The following is a 15,828-nucleotide window of genomic DNA, read 5'->3' as shown; positions in this document are numbered from 1 at the left end:
GCAAAAATCTCTCCGTATTCATACTTCATGATGACCTCCGGTCATTCCCCAACCTCCCATTTCACTGTCAGGGGAACTATGAACCCAGGGACACCCATTAGGGTGCCCGTCCTGGCTCCTCGCCATGAGCCAAGGACTTACTCGGTCTTTGCGACAATTCGGTAATAAAGAGGCTGCAGGCGTAGCATGTAATACAGGGAACTGAGACCAGAAGCTGTGGGAGCAAGTCAAGGTCCGCCAAAGCGAACACGTGCCCCTTACTGATCCTCGGTTTCCCAAAAGAAGGGGTTTGTATTTGCAACACCAGCAATAACACAACACAAGGGATCCACTAGGCAATGTGTAAGGCCCCTTCTGGTTCTGACACTCTGGAACTTGCAATTTATTATCACCCCCTCCTACAACCGTCTGACCTGGAGAAGGCTGCTCTCCTCAGCTCCAATCCCTCCTAACGCCCACGTGGATTTCCCTGAACCAAGAGTCCTCCTTCAAGCGCTCTCCGGGTGCCTTCCCCTCCACCAAGGGCAGTCAGAAACCCGCAGATGATGTCTGCAGCCCTTCGCGGGGTCCTCCCCTCCGCCCTAGCAGGCACCCCGGTTTCAGCCCAGCTTGAGGACCGTGTCCCCGCATCTCCTCTGTGTCCTCCCTTCCTCCCCTCCCCTGCCCAGGGAGCCCCACTGCCCCCACCCAGCCTCCAACACCCAGGCTCCATAGCACAGCCTGGGGATGAGGGGCTGGACTAGAGCCGACAGCTGGCCGGAGCCACTGAGAAAGAAGGACAAGGAGGCTCTGCTGAGGGCTGGGAGAGTGCCTACAGTTAGGTCCGCCGCAGATCAGGCGCTGGGCTGCCGCTTGAGGCTCACCACCTTGTGTTCTTCTTACTGCACAGAGAGAAAACTTATCACTGTTTTCCAGCAAGGAAACCCCTTTTGGCTAAATAGTAGTATCTCTAGTTTTCAGGTAAGGAAGCAGACTCAGAGAGGTGAAGTCACTTGCCTAAGAACACACAGCTGGTAAGCAGCAGAACAAATAATTCGGGCTCTATGTGTTCAGGCTCCAGCACTGATACCCTCTCCGCTGGCCCGCACAGCCTAAAAGACAAGGGGCTGAAGCTCAGTAGGAGGAAACCAGTCCTGCATCTGGCCGGAACAGACTCCCAAGTTCCCAGCCCCTGCCTCTACGTACCTCTAATTTTGTATACAGTCAGGTCCCAGTCTGCCCCTGATCCCCTGCAGTCACTGAGGCTTAGAATTTCAGGCTGCAAGGAAGCTTCGGGGGAAACGCAGTCCTGTCCTTATTCAGTCGCCAGGGGAGCCAAGGGACTGGAGAACCATCTTTAGTGACCCCACTTCCTCCCTAAGGACCCCCCACCCCCACCCCGGTAGCCAACATTGGCTGTAGTTAGACTACTCCCAGTTCTCCCCCCACCAGTCCTTACACGCTGCCCTCTGAGGTTCTGGAACCAGGAACACCATATTCCTCTTCTCCAGTCCAGCCCTGAAGACTGCAGCATTCTCTTGAAGCTAATCGGACCCTGTTTCCTGTGCTGTTCCTTGAGGGACTGGCCTGCAGACCCTTCCCTATCCATTCCCCTCAACCTTCTCCCACTAGCCTATCTGTAGCAAGTCTTGAAACTGGATACAACACCCAGGTGTGGTTTACCTGACCAAACAGAGGAACTTTCACCTCCACCTTTTTAGGTATTATGTTTCTATTGATGCAGCCTTGGGCCGCCCGCAGCAAAGAATGTCCTTTCTCAATGATATCAATACCTGCTTGCATGTCTGATTAGCTGAGAACAAAGTGCTCTTATAGAAATGTATGCCTTGAGGTTTAGTTATCTATACAGCCAGAAGTTACTGCCTCAATCAGTAATCCTCTATCTAAGAATCTAGAAATCTCTGCATCACTGCCCACAGGGGCCGAACAAAGAAGTGCATTGTGACCTGCTTTGTAACAGCAAAAATGTCCTACATGTCCACCAGGTATAATGAGCCACGGTGCATTGAACCACTGGAAAACTATGCAGCCATCAGAAGAATGGGGCACACTGCTTTGCAAGGACATAAAAAGATGTCCATAAAACATCATTAAGAATAAAAAGCAAAGTATAATAGAATACTTTTTTTAAGTTTAATTTTTTTTAGTACTTATGACCTGGAGACCAAGAGTCATATGCTCTTCCAACTGAGCCAGCCAGGTACCCTAAGATACTATTTTTTTTAACATACAACTACATACATGTCTATATGTATATATGTACATCTATATGTATATATACATATTTGTGCATAAAATCTTAAATGTGCATAGGAAAAGGTTTGGAAAGTTACATACCAAACTGCTATTGGTACACAGCTCTAGAATGGGAGCTAGGATAGGGATCAGAAACCAAAGAAACGTTTATTTTACCTACAAAATTTATACTCTTTACAAGGGAAATCTACACCTGTTCTACTGAAAAAAATTCATTCAAAAATATAGTGGGAACAGGGGCAGTGCAGAAGAAGGAGAAGACAGCTTGCGCTTTTTACTATACCTTTGGTATTGGTTGAGTTTGGGGGAGTTCCTTCAATGATAATGTTATTTTGTAACTTTTTAAAATAAGTTTTAAAAATATAAGTGCCTTGGGGTGCCTGGGTGGCTCAGTGGGTTAAAGCCTGTGCCTTAGGCTCAGGTCATGATCTCAGGGTCCTGGAATGGAGCCCCATGTTTGGCTCTCTGCTCAGCGGGGAGCCTGCTTCCTCCTCTCTCGCTCTCTCTCTCTGTCTGCCTCTCTGCCTACTTGTGATCTGTCTGCCAAATAAATTAAAAATTAGATATAGATATAGATATAGATATATACACACAAATATAAGTGCCTTGACAAGGTCAGAATAATAGGGAAGGCCCATTGTTCTGGCATCAAATGAGGCTGGGGGGGCCACAGGAAGGGGTGACAGCTCATTACGTACCTGCCTCATATGGACACATAAGGCTGAGGGATTTGATCATCAATAAGGAGGAAAACCCAGGAACGAATTTTCTAGTCAGTGGATGGAAAGCTGGCAACTGCTGGGGAGAGTTTCAACCTAGAATCTACCAGTAAGGATCTGGCTTCAGGAAGTCCAAGGCTGGCCTTGAGGAGCTAAAGATGGGAAGAGAAGCGGCAGACTCTGGATAACCACCCTCAACTGGGACCAGTACAGAGCTCCCTACCCACTGCTTGTGGGTCCTCACACCAGGTACACCCATTTTGCTGGAGAGGAAGCCGAGCCCAGATAGGTACATGGCTTGGCTCAAGGCCACACAGTTCCCAAGGGACGAAGCAGAACCCACATCTGATCATCACATCACTGGTCCTGCCCTGTACTCCTTGCTGCCAAAAGCTCCCTGAGAAGACAGCCCCGGCAACCCCAGCCCACTTTCCTTCTACCCCATACACGACTCCGCTCAGCTTCTGGGATCCACAGATACACACATTCCACACCTAGGAGCTGGCTTTCCTCCCAGCACCTGGAACCTCACTTAGCCCAGAAGGGATGCCTCGACTATCAGCTATGGAAACAGGGCACTAGGTCCACCCTTACACAGAAGGCATGAAGGACTTAGTTGTCCTTCTGTCTCCCAGTCCCCATTATGCTAAAGCTGGCTTACCCAAAGAAGGGTTTCTCCAACCCTGTAACTACCCCCTCTAAGGGGGAAGAGGACAACTTTTAAGAATTCCCCTTCTCTAAATATGGTGGAAGGAGGGTTCATCGTGTTCAAATCCTGGCTCTGCTCCTTGCCATGTGACCCTGAGCTGGCCTCACTTTCCTTGTTCCTCCCAAAGGAAATGCTGGGAGGATCGACTAGGAAACACAGAGCTCTCTACAGACCCCCAGCAGGAGCCATAATGGCTAGGAAGGGGACAACAGGACAGGGGTGTTAAGACCACTCAGATAAAAGCCAAAGATATCTTGTTCTAGCAGTAAAGGCTGGAAACTACCTGATGAGGATGAAAACAAAGAAATACATTGGGGCGCGGTCATACCACAGAATATGATATAGCCGTGAAAATGAATGAGCTACAGCTAGAGATATGAACACAACTGAATTGCATAAACATAGTATTAAGCAAACAAGGAAGTTGCAGAACACGGGCAGTATGATGGCTCTTAAACAGCATTCTTAAACCTACAAAACAGTACTACATATTGTGTAAGGAGGCCTTTATTTATACTAAAACCATAGATATTAGGAAATAAATTTTAAATTCAGAATACTTGCTACTTCCACATGAGGGGGAAAGGGGATGGTCAAGGAGATATTTCAGGTGTACAAACGTGTTATTGCTGAAGCCAGATGGCTGGGTGTATGGGGTGTGCCTGTTACCCTCTACGTCTGAAAGATTCCTTCATATTTTCAAAGAGTTAGTGCTGCTATCCTTCAACCTCTGTTCTTTGGGGCAGGGGAAGGGAGAGCCCTTGCCGAGGCAGAAGTGGGGACGTGGAGGGACTGGGGTTCCTCAGACCACTGATAAAGCTGGCCACGACAAAGTCCCAGGACGATGGCCTGCCAGACAGTGGAAAACAGAGCGAGCACTCTCCAGTGTGGGTGGAGACCAAACCCCAGGCCCCTGACTCATGGGACACCCCCCACACCCGCCCTAAAAATACCAGCTCCGGCCTCTGAGTATGACTCCTTGGTGACACAACTCCCACTGCGCCCCCGCCCTCCCCCACACATACATCTGCAGGGCCACCCGGTTTGTCCACCCTGTAGGTGTTCAAGGGCACGGGGAACAGCTTCAGGGGGAGGTCCCAGGAAGAGAAGAGCTCAGCTGCTCCTCGGGCCAGTCATCTGTTCCTTTTGGAAGAGTGACTGTCCTCGGCCAGTCATGGGGGAAAAACACCAAAAACTTCCTGCAACTAATAGGCCACGGTGACCGCCAAGGTCGGCCTCTGGAGGTTGGGGAGCTCTGCTCCATAGAGCAAAGGGAGCTTCCCCCTGCTTCCCTGCGCCTCCTTTTTGGCAACTCTCCAGAGGGCCTTGGACACCCTCCCTTCAAAGAGGGACAGCAAAAAGAGAAGTGGGCACTGTAGGCAGGCAGGGGTGCAGCAGCAAGAAGTGGGGAGGAAGGACAGGCACAGAGAGGCCTGGCCCCGCGGGAAGAGCTCAGGAATGGATGGATCCAGGGCACTGGGCCACAGAGTTTTTAGAGCTAAAAGAACATTTTAAGACAGCAGCCAGTGCAATCCCTTCATGCTGCACTGGGCACACCAAAGCCAGAGAAGGAAAAAGACCTGCCCAAGGCAGCAGAGGATGGCAGTGACACAGAGAGGAGGCAAACCCAGGCCTCTGGGGGCCAGCGAGGCACTCTCTTACTGCCCGGCACCATGCCCTTCCTTCCCCCAAGTGGTCAGGTGGGCAAGGAGGGAAAAGGGAGGTGAGATAGGACGAAGTTGCACCCAGGGCGCCCCAGCCGTGACATGGGAAGAGGCTACCTACAAGGTACAGCACCCCCTGACTCTCGGGGCGGGAGTCAAGCCAAGACTAGATGATCACTGGCTGGGGTGCTAGAGGCTTTTTGAGGGAACTTGGGCCAGAGGTCCTCTGTGCCCCAGGGATAGAAAGGCATCAGACCCTGGGTGACTCAGATGGTTAGGCAACTGCCTTCAGCTCAGGTCATGATCCCAGGGTCCTGGGATCAAGTCCTGCAACAGGCTCCCTGCTCGGTGGGGAATCTGCTTCCCCCTCTGACTTTACCCTGGCTTGTGCCCTCTCACTCACTCTCTCTCCCTTTAAATAAATAAAATCTTAAAAAAGACAGACAGACATCAGACCCAGAGCAAAGGATGACCCATCCAGAGAAGACACAGCATGGTCCACAGGTGGCAGAGGGGTTAAAAGTGAGTTATCCCAAACCATGAAAAATCGGACCATTCCTACCATCTCCTACTGAAATGCCATCAGCTCATGATTATCCTCACTCACAAGATCAGCAGCTAGCACCGAGTGACTGCTTAGCATACACCAGCCTTGTACAGTCTGTCCCCTTAATTTGCAGCACTGGAGAAGCCAGCCCTGGCATCAGAGGACCTCACAAGCAGGGAGCAGGGGCCACACCCACATAGGTGTGCCAAACTCTCCACCAGGGACAAAGTAAGTCACACCTGTGGCAGCAGCATGGCCACTGCTCACTGGATCAGCCCCTCTTGGGGGGACACAGCCTGGTGTGTTCAGCAAGCCACACAGGTGCTGCACAGGCACACTTACGTTTGCCAACCAACCGCTCTAATCACTTCCTGATGCTGCCCACAGGGAGAAACCACAACTTCTCTGCCTGGTAGTCAAGACCTTAGGGTTTTTCCTGGTCCAGCTGGCCAGCTCCCCCAACCCAGCAGAGCCTTACCCCAAATCCTCTACCCAGTAGACTAAGTTCCAGAAGGTGCTCAGGCCCCACTCTGCACTCATCATCTTTCTAGAGCCTGGCCTTGAAGCTGCCTGCCCGGAGAGGTACCCACCCCACACCCCAATGACCTGGGGCCCCCGAACTGCCCTGCGCTCCAGTGAGACTTCTACTTGGCACTTGCCAGTGTGCAATGTCTTCCAGATCACACTCAGAGCACATCTCTCTCCATTCCGCTACAAGTGCCTGGAGGGCCAGGCTCGTTCCTTATGTACCTGAGCCACCACGCTCCTTGCCAAACAATGGGCACAAGACAGTTCAGGAAAAACTGGCTGACTGTAAGAAAGAAGGAAAAATGTCCCCTTGGGAAGCATGTTGTGGTTCTCATCCTGATGCTGCCACTACCTTTCTGGGATAAGTGCCTTCCCATCTCCTGGCCTCAGTTCCCTCATCTGTGAAATGCACCATTATTCTAGTTTCTTCTATTCTACTCGTCCACTGAGCGAATGCAGCAGAGCCTTACCCCCCAACACTCTGATCCAGGATCAGGGACTGGTCCCTGCTCTCACCCTTCTGCTCCAGGAAACAGAGAAAGGCAAAAACAAGGAAACACGAAACATTATTACATTCCAGACACTAAGTTCCATATATATACTTTCTCATTCGCAAATAAACAAGATTATTGCAGAGTATGATGAGCATACAAAAACACAATAGTAATATGACAGAAAGTGAAAAAAGGGTGCCACTTTGCATAGAAAGGTCAGGGAAGGCCTCTCTAAGAAGGTGACATTTGAGCTGAGACTTGACAGATAGGAACCAGCCATGTGAAGAAATGGGGAAAGGTGTTCTAGGCAGAAGGAACAGCACACAGAAAGTCAAGAACAACCTTGGCACCTTGGAGGGGAAAAAAAGCAGCTGCCGTGGCTAAACTACAGGGAAAACGGCAGCAGTACCCAGGGTACTCAGAGTGACAGACAGACAGACGACCTCCTTCAATGGTGAGGTGCTCAAACCAGTGCGACCCAAGCCACCCCAGAACATCCGGGACCCAGCTCACAGGCAGCATTAGGGGTAAGGGTATGAGTCAGACCCCATGGCTTCCTGGGGCCCCCCAAGACCTGGTGTAGGCATACAGGCAGGTAGTGCCCCTCCGCATGAGAGCCTCACCATAGCCCCAGGACACCCACGGGTGGGGGAAAACAGAATCACAGAAGTATGTAGAATACAAGACACTCAAATGCAGCTCCCAGGGGGTCATGATCAAGTGGTTCCATGAAAAGCCAGTTCCTGATTACACTATTTTCCCAGGACACAGAGAAGACGGCAACCTTGGTCAGTGGAAATGGAACAGGGCAATACTATGCAAGGCTTACTGGTCTTGGCCAAATCTTAACCTTTGTGGGCCTCAATTTCCTCATTTGAAAACTGAGGCTACTATTAGTGACTATCTCCCAAGGTTGTTGAAAAGATTAAATGATACACTGAAAATAAAGCAGTGTGCCTGGCAGAGGTTAAGTGTTCATAAATGTACACTGTCTTCATTACTGCTCTTGGTTTTTCAGTGCCTCAGTTCTGTTTGCTGTAAGGATATTAATATAACATCACAAGATTCCTAAACTTTTGTACTACTAAATATTCCAGTCTCCTGCATGCTCAAGAACAAAGAAAAAATAACTGAGAATCATCCTCTCTGACCTCTCATTCGATGCTGAATTCCCCTCTACCATAACCTGGAAAATACGTGCTGATGAAATTCTATTTTCATGATACTGTGAAATTAAAATGATGCATTAGGAATCCACAGATTTTTCTGTACTGTCATTCTGCAAGGGGGTGGGGATGGACGTTGCCTATTCTTTTGCATCATCCACAAACCACCTCAACCAAAACACAATCTCTCACCCTGGGGCACAAAATTCACGCCCACCTCCATACACACAATTAATGAATGTACAATGTAATCACTTCCGTATTGCCCTATCTCTCTCTCTCTCTAACACACACACACACACACACAAATGTTCTACAGTGGAAAACTCACCCATTCGTAAAAACACACCGAAAATCACTCCCAGACTCACTACAGCTACCCTGCACTACACATGCACACAAATGTTGCCTCCAACAGTGTGCAAAGTATGTTCAAAAGAAACTGGATAGCTGAACTCTGGAGCCAAAGGCCAAGTTTCGAATCCTGCCTTTGCAACTCCCTAGCTGTGTGAATCCAATCTCCAGGTGCCCCGGTTTCCTAAACTGTAAAATGGGGGTGATAATAATAATATTCATTTTAAAGAAAGATGCGACAATTACAAGTTTAATACACCAAATGGGTTTAGATGAGCACTTGGAAAGCGCCCAATAAATTATTTTCCTTTCCATTACATGTGCACACTGCTTCCAGGCCGGTCCCGCACACTATACACAGACCCGTGCCGGCTCACTCCCCCCAACCGGCTGGTCCGCACGCATTGCACACTCCGCCTGCACACCGTTCCCAGACACGCTCGCCCACACAGTGCGCAGGCGCGCCCCCCGGCCCTCGGCGAGGGGCAGGGATTCGCCGCGGCCCGACCCTTGCCGCCGCCGGGACCTCAGGTGCCTGGGCCCAGGAGCCGAGGAGCCTAGGTCACCGGGCCGGGCCCGACCAACCCTTTCCTCCGCGCACGGTCACTGCCGAGGCTCTGAACACCCGGGTCGCGGGCTCCCTTCCGCCCCATCCCCGCTCAGCACGGCCGGCTTACCTGAGGTTGGGGGCCCGGGGACACACCGCCCTCCCCCTCTGCGTCCAGCCACGGATGCAGGGACGGGTTATCGGCCGCGGCCACTGTCCGGCCCTTCAGCACTCTGCGGGTTCCCAGGCCGGGTAGGGGGACCGCGCTGCGGACGAGGAAGTGTTGGGGGCAGGGCCGCCCTACCCCTGGGAAAGTCCCCGGCGACTGACAGGCCGCTCGCCCAATCGCGCTGCGCCCTCGGGGCGGGCCAGCGACCGTGGGGGCGGGACGGAGCGAGGTAAACAGCAACCGCCCGGGGAGGTCCGGCCCCGGGAGCAGTTGAGCCGTAGCGGTTACCCCCGCCCGTGGGCCAGCCCTTCGGGCGGTGACCTCCGGGGCTTGGGCAGCCCCCAGTGTCACTCCCCGCGCCGGAAGCCCCGGAGCCCGGGCTGAGTCCGGAATCTCAGAGCAGAGACGAACCGCAGAGACTACCCCTTCCCTTCTTTGATGCCAGGGGCTCGAGGACCACAGCGGGGAGGGAACTTGCCGAAAGGCACGTAAGCATCTGGAGCTGGGCCAGGGCTAGAGCTCGGGGCCGCAGAGTGGGGTCCAGGGCGCTCCTGAACGACTTCGCGGAACTCCCAGAAATTTAAGCTGAAAGGACTCCTAAATAACTTTTTTTTTTTTTTTTTTGCATAAACTCACAGCCCCAGACATTGTAAGCATTTTGTATGCATTATTTCTTTCACTGAGCCACCCTAGTGAAATGGGTTTACCCCTTGTTTACTGTAAATAAATTAAAAAACAGGCACTGAGAGGAGGTTGGTTGATAGTAAGTGGCTGAACCAGCATTTAAACCCTAATGGGCAAATCCAGAGCCCTCCTCCCACCCTGTCTACGTATTTGTGGGTCAGATCATCCAAACAGCTGTGGGATTTCCCAGACCCTTAAGGAGCAGCTTGGTTTAATGGTGGGAACGCTGTCTTTGGTTTCATCATTTTATTTAAGAGGGTTTTGATTTCAAAAAGTAGAAGGACCTAATCTGGGAATAAAGGACAGCTCTTTAAATGGGGGTAAATACAGCTTTATGAAAAACCTATTGCAAAAGACTCATTTCCCCAGAACTGATGAAAACTTAGTCATTGACAGGTCCTGGTCCTCAGAAAGGACTTGGTGAGCTATTTTGTACAAGTCCTGATTTTACAGAAGTGGAGATCTGTCAATCAACTGTGACTGAACACACACACACCCCTCTACCCAAGTAGGAACCTAATTGGAAGATTCTCCTGTCAGGCCTGTGACTTCATTTACTTCAAAGGTGTCTTCAAATTCTGGGATGCCTTTGGTTACTTCAAAAGTGTTACCACATTCTCAAAACAATAGTAATTCTGGTTCATTTTTAACTAGGAAAAGAAGTACTCATAAACTCTGATTTTAAAGAGTGTGGGGAGAACAGGATACAAAGGCCAACCCAAGCACATTTGACCATCACCAACAGGGGAGGGGACGGAGGGATTAGAATCGGGCTGGTTCACCACCTCTACCCAGTAGGCTTCCCCCAAAGCGGGGTTTTCTTCCTGCTCTTTGTCTACAGTTCCCAATTTGCCTCCTCCTGGAATGCTGTCTTCCTAATCTCAACCCAACTCTTCTGAAATTTACTTTAAAAAAAAAAATGAAGAGTCTCCACCTATTTGCATTTTGCTTCCAGACTATTTCAGCTGTCTGTAAAATGTCTGACCTTCGAGATTTAGGCAAATAGCTTCATCCCTTAAATTGCTTGATGACCACTAGGAGGACTTGTTGGACAGTGCTCTGGTATGACAAAAAGGTTACGTGGTCTTTTCTTTTTTTTGGACTGATTCCCTGTTTTGGGGTACTTTTTCCTAACACTTATAATGTGTGAGGAAATCCTCTTCAAAGTCGTGAACACACCCACCCCTTCCCACCTTTTTAAAACTTCATCTGAATTCAGAACTTCCCACCATGTTAGAAGCCATGGAGACCATTGTTCGCAATCCCCTATTTGATAGATAAGTAAACTGAGTCCTCAGGATAATAAAGGACTTGTTCAGGGCCGCACCCATTGAATGATGCCACCACGGTTAGAAGCCAGGACCTTGGTTTCCAGTAATATGTGCTCTTTTCACTGCATCCTGTTATCTTTCCAGTGTCATGATTTTCCCTATAGAAACTCAACACTCATTAGGAACAAGGCTGGGTTCTAACTCCTACTCGACCACTTGCTACCTGGGTGGTCTCTCTAAGCCTCAGTTCCTCTCTGAAAAATGGAGGAAATTGCATCTTACCCCTCATGGGATCATGGGGATAAATGAGTTAATGCAAGGAAAGCCCAAAGCTTGGCACACAGTAGGCATCTGAGAAACAGTAGTGGCATATAGACACGGATTGCCAGCACTGGACAGAACTTCACTGTTAAACCCAGGAATGCACTCTCCCCAAGTTCCATGTCACTATCCACATCCTCTATGGACCCTGAGACCCCTGGCAGGGTGGGAAATGGGTCCCCCAGCCTGGTAACCCCTGCCATCCCTAGATCTGGAAGGAGATGTCCAAGCCGAGAGCCGAGTGACTCAGGCAGCTGGAAACTTCTTGCTCTTCCAGAGTGATGACAAGCACCTGCATAGAGCCCCACCTGGGAGGAGAATCAAAGGCCTGTGTTTGGTTTGTTTTGGTTTTTGTTTTAAAGCATGCAACTTCCCACCAGTCCTTCTCTCTCTACTACCTCCACTAAGGATGCTCCAAAGAAGAACCGAAGTCCACACTTGATAGAAATAAAAGACCTACCAAAAACCTCACCTGTCACCAACGAAGCTTTAAATCAAGTGCCTGAAAAGAAGTGTTTTTGCCATGCAAAAAGGTTGTTTTCACCATGTAGTGGCTCTGCTCTCTGACCTAACAGGATATCTCCCAACCACCCTGAGGCCATTACCACTGTCATGCCCATTTCACAGATGAAACTGGGGCTTTGAGGTGTTAGATGACTCGCCCAAGGTCTTATACAGCAACAAGTCCTAAATTCTTTCTGCTCTTAAGCATTAGACTATAGAGTCCTGCCAGCCAGTAAGAGCTCAAAATACTAGTCATTATGGCTCGTTTAGGAAGGATTAGATCCAACCTTTCTCTCACATGGATACAACCACTGAGGGCCATCTGTACACCCCACAGATGGGAAGAGGAGCTTCTAAAACCACTAAGCTCAGCCTTACTCTAGGAGGTGAAATTGTGAGTTAGGGTCTTGGCTGCAGGGGAATGAAACTCAAGGTGAGCGGCTAACGCACTAGGAAAAGAGCAATCCCGGCTCTGGGTCCCTTCCTTCTATCCAGTCTCCTGGTCCCATAGCCTGAGGCAATCTGGGGAATATAAAACCCTTGGTGAATTCTAGGTGCTTTCTGGTACTGGGTGTGTGCACATGAGAGAGAGATTTTAGTGATAGTTAAATGAGAAATGCAAGTCAAGCACATGCTGTTGGCTGAAATTGTAGGTAACTATATTTTTTGGTAAGAAATAAGTAAGCAGAAGCAATGGTCCCCTGTTTCCCATCCTCAGCCTCAGAAGCATTTTAATTCTATCTACCTCCCAGATCACTGCACGAGGGATGGATGGATGGCTCTAAGATTTCCATAACTTTTCATGTTCCTTAGGCACCTTAAGGTGAATTAAACCATACCAGACTCACAGTTTGCCCCTCCTCCAAGAGCATGTAGGTCATGCAAGGGTATGGGCTCTGGAGTCAGATCTGGGTTTAGGTCACAGCCTTGCCCTTACACCTTGTGATCACTCTCTGCCGGTTTCCTCACAGAGAATGTGAAGGGCAGGGTCCAGTGCATAGGGTAGCGAAAGAATGAGGTGCCATCGGGCCAGGGGTGAAGTTAAAGGCAGCAAAGCCCAGGGCCCAGAGCTACGGAGGAACTTGCCCAAGACCTCACAAAGTGTCCTCAGAAGCACCAGGCCGAGATGGCATTTCCCTGACTTTTTCTCCAGGGTCTTCCCTGTTTTCCTCCTTCTCCCTCCCAGCTGTTTCCGCTGTAGCCCGGGGCCTGCCGTTTGTGCTAGGGTTTCTAGGACACCGCTGCGGAAAGGAAAGAGCCAGTGACTCTGGGGGAAATTCCCGGCCTCAGAGCCGATGTGGCCAGGCACCTCCCACAGCTGCTGGGAGCCCCAGGCTTCCCCTAGTCCACGTCCTCTCCCTCTGGCCTCCCTGTCTTCAGGTCAGGGTGTCAAGCCAGATCTGAGTTTGGATCCAAGCTTGCTCCTCGTGATCCTCCTGGGAGGGCAGAGAGGTCAGCCCAGCCCAGCCCCTGAGGGAGGCAGCCCCATGGGAACCAGACATTTCCTAATCCTGGGAAGCCCTACCAGGGCCCAGGGAGCAATCCTCCTACCACCTCACCCCACGTCCTTTCTCATACTCCTCCTTTCAGGGTCCCTCCCACTGCTCCCTCCATTCTTCTCCAGCCCAGAAGCTGCTGTGACAATGACTTGGTCTCTACTCCTTGCCCCTCCTAGCCAGGGACTTCCCAGGGCTGGGCCTCCGACCGGCTCTGGAAAATCTGGACTGTTTGTGATTAAAGAGGAGGCCATATCACCACCGTCTGCCAGCTCTCACCCTCTCCCTGTGCCTCAGACCCCGAATGAAATGTTCAACCACAACAGGGTCCAGCCAGCCCTAGGAGGGAGGCAGGTGAGCGAACCTTCCGGAGAGCCATTTGCTCCAGCGCTGAGGAGGGTCCTCGCCCTCCATTGCGTTCCCGAGGGAGGCAGAGGTAGACTCCCACCCGGGCTCTTCCTACCTCACTGTATAGACCACTGACGTGGGCAACACACACACACACTCGCCCACCCTCAAAACTCACATTCACCCAGAGACGCACACAGGTTCATATAATGACCCAGACACTTCCAGATACACACGCACTTAGACATGCTTGCGAACTTGCACTCACATGTATACCTCAACAGATCTGACACAGACGAAACTCACCAACAGAGATGCACATTCACACACCAACACAAATCTACGTTCATACTTGTGACCCCAATCCCTTTCCTCCAGGGAAGGATAAGACAAAAATAGACTCTGCTTTTTCCTTCCCTTGGGAAGAACTAGAAGCGGCTAGAAAGAAACACACGGGCTGAGGAGGGCAGGAAGAGGAAGTAAGAAATGGAGGGAGAGAAGCAAGAGGAGAATGAGACCAGGCAAGGAGGTAGAGAGGCCCAGAACCCAAACCCCGGTCGGAGAAGAGGGAGCTGGCCCAGGGGAGCAGCCGACCCCAGCTGGCAGGAAAGCCACCTGGCAGAGCTGGGGAGTGGCCTGGTGGCCCTGACCCCTCACGCAGTGAGCTCCTAGCCATGTCCTGACCTGCCGCCCCCTGCACTCGGTCACTTACCTGGGGCAGGAGAAGACGACCGGGGGTGCAGCGGGGGCTGGCACCCTGTGAAGGCTCGTCAGCTCACTGTGCTTCTGCAGGAAGGAGGGCTGGGCTGGGCTGACTTTTAGGCAGGAGGGGAATTCCCCGAGATGGAGGAGCCAGCCGCCAGGCAACCCCACAAGGCCCAGCTGAGGCCCCATCCTGCCCCCCCCTGGCAGAGCACAGGGCCCTTCTTTGTCAGTTCCCCACCTGTCACTTCCCAGACTGGCTATCACTTGCCAAGCGTTCTGGGGAGGGGAAGGCGTTCTGGGGAGGAGCTGGAAGCCTGAGGGTTCTGTGGCCGGACCAGGAACTGGCGCGGGGGCAGCCTGGTCTGCCCACCCTACCCCAGCCTTTGACTTCTTCTGAAGACCGCTAATGCCTCCTTTGCCTGAGGTGGGGGATTCCAGCGCCCGGGACCCTCAGGAAAGGGCCAGATGCCCAGCCCACATCGTCCTTCCCCATCCCTGTTCCATCTGTTTCCATTTAGTGTCTGTGGACTCTCCAGAGGGAAGGAAAAGCCCCCTGCTTCCCTCCGTGCTGGCTCTCATTTCCAGGTCAAGTGGGGCCTTAGCAGGCTAAGCTCCTTAGCAAAGAGCCACCCAGCTCTACCCTAACCAGCCGGTTCTGCTGCTCCTCACTTTCCCATCCAGACGGAGCCTTGGTGATCCCCAGCTGTAAAATGGGTATAAGGAGTCCTGCTGGGTCTGGCTCTTGTAATGAGGTGATTAAGAGAGAATGATTCTGAATGTTTGAGTACTTTACAAACATAAGGTCTTAGTTCATTATCCACCGATAAGATGCTTGGGGAGGACATGAGTTGGCTGTGGATGAACTGGCCTTTCTTGATCATTTCAGGTTCTGGAACTTCAGGTTCTGGAACTTTGTTCTTAACAGCAACATTACAGACTGCTGAGGATACAGGGATGGACAAGTCAGACCCACTTCCTGCCCTGTCCAGTATGGTAGCCATAAGCCACCCATGGCTATTTAATTATACATTAGTTAAAATTAAATAAATTAATAACTCAGTTCCTCGATACAGCTCGCCATATTTCAAATGCTCAGTAACCACATGTGGCTGTCCGAGTAGGATGCACATATATAGAACCTTTCTATCATTACAGAAAGTTCTGTTAGATAGCATTGCTCTGGGCGCTGTGGGCTAATAGGTAGTTATAATCAAGAATGGTAGAGATATGTTATGACAGGAGAAATACAGGGAGCTACAGGATCATGGACGGGGAGCATTTAGTTAGGATTCGGAGATCTGGGAAGCCTTCCTGGAGGAAGTGACACATCAGCTAAGACCTGAAAG

At 50.9% G+C, this 15,828-nt stretch overlaps 1 protein-coding gene across 5 annotated transcripts in view; it reads right to left on the bottom strand.

The window, feature by feature from the left end:
• TNIP1 (TNFAIP3 interacting protein 1) overlaps positions 1 to 14,554 on the bottom strand; it is a 48,382-nt gene extending 33,828 nt beyond the window's left edge. For 2 of the 5 annotated variants that reach the window (XM_032337277.1, XM_032337279.1), the window contains exon 1: positions 9,115 to 9,311. The gene's annotated coding sequence lies outside the window, so the exon portion shown is untranslated. Of the gene's footprint in view, positions 1 to 9,114; positions 9,312 to 14,489 lie in introns of those variants that run through there. The other 3 variants (XM_032337275.1, XM_032337280.1, XM_032337276.1) reach the window with 2 other exon arrangements.
• Between the last annotated feature and the right edge of the window lie 1,274 nt (positions 14,555 to 15,828).

Source organism: Mustela erminea, chromosome 3 (genome assembly GCF_009829155.1).
Source record: "Mustela erminea isolate mMusErm1 chromosome 3, mMusErm1.Pri, whole genome shotgun sequence".
NCBI classification, from domain to species: Eukaryota; Metazoa; Chordata; class Mammalia; order Carnivora; family Mustelidae; genus Mustela; species Mustela erminea.
The sequence above is the reverse complement of the archived record's forward strand: the minus strand, read 5'-3'. Positions and strand labels throughout refer to the sequence as shown.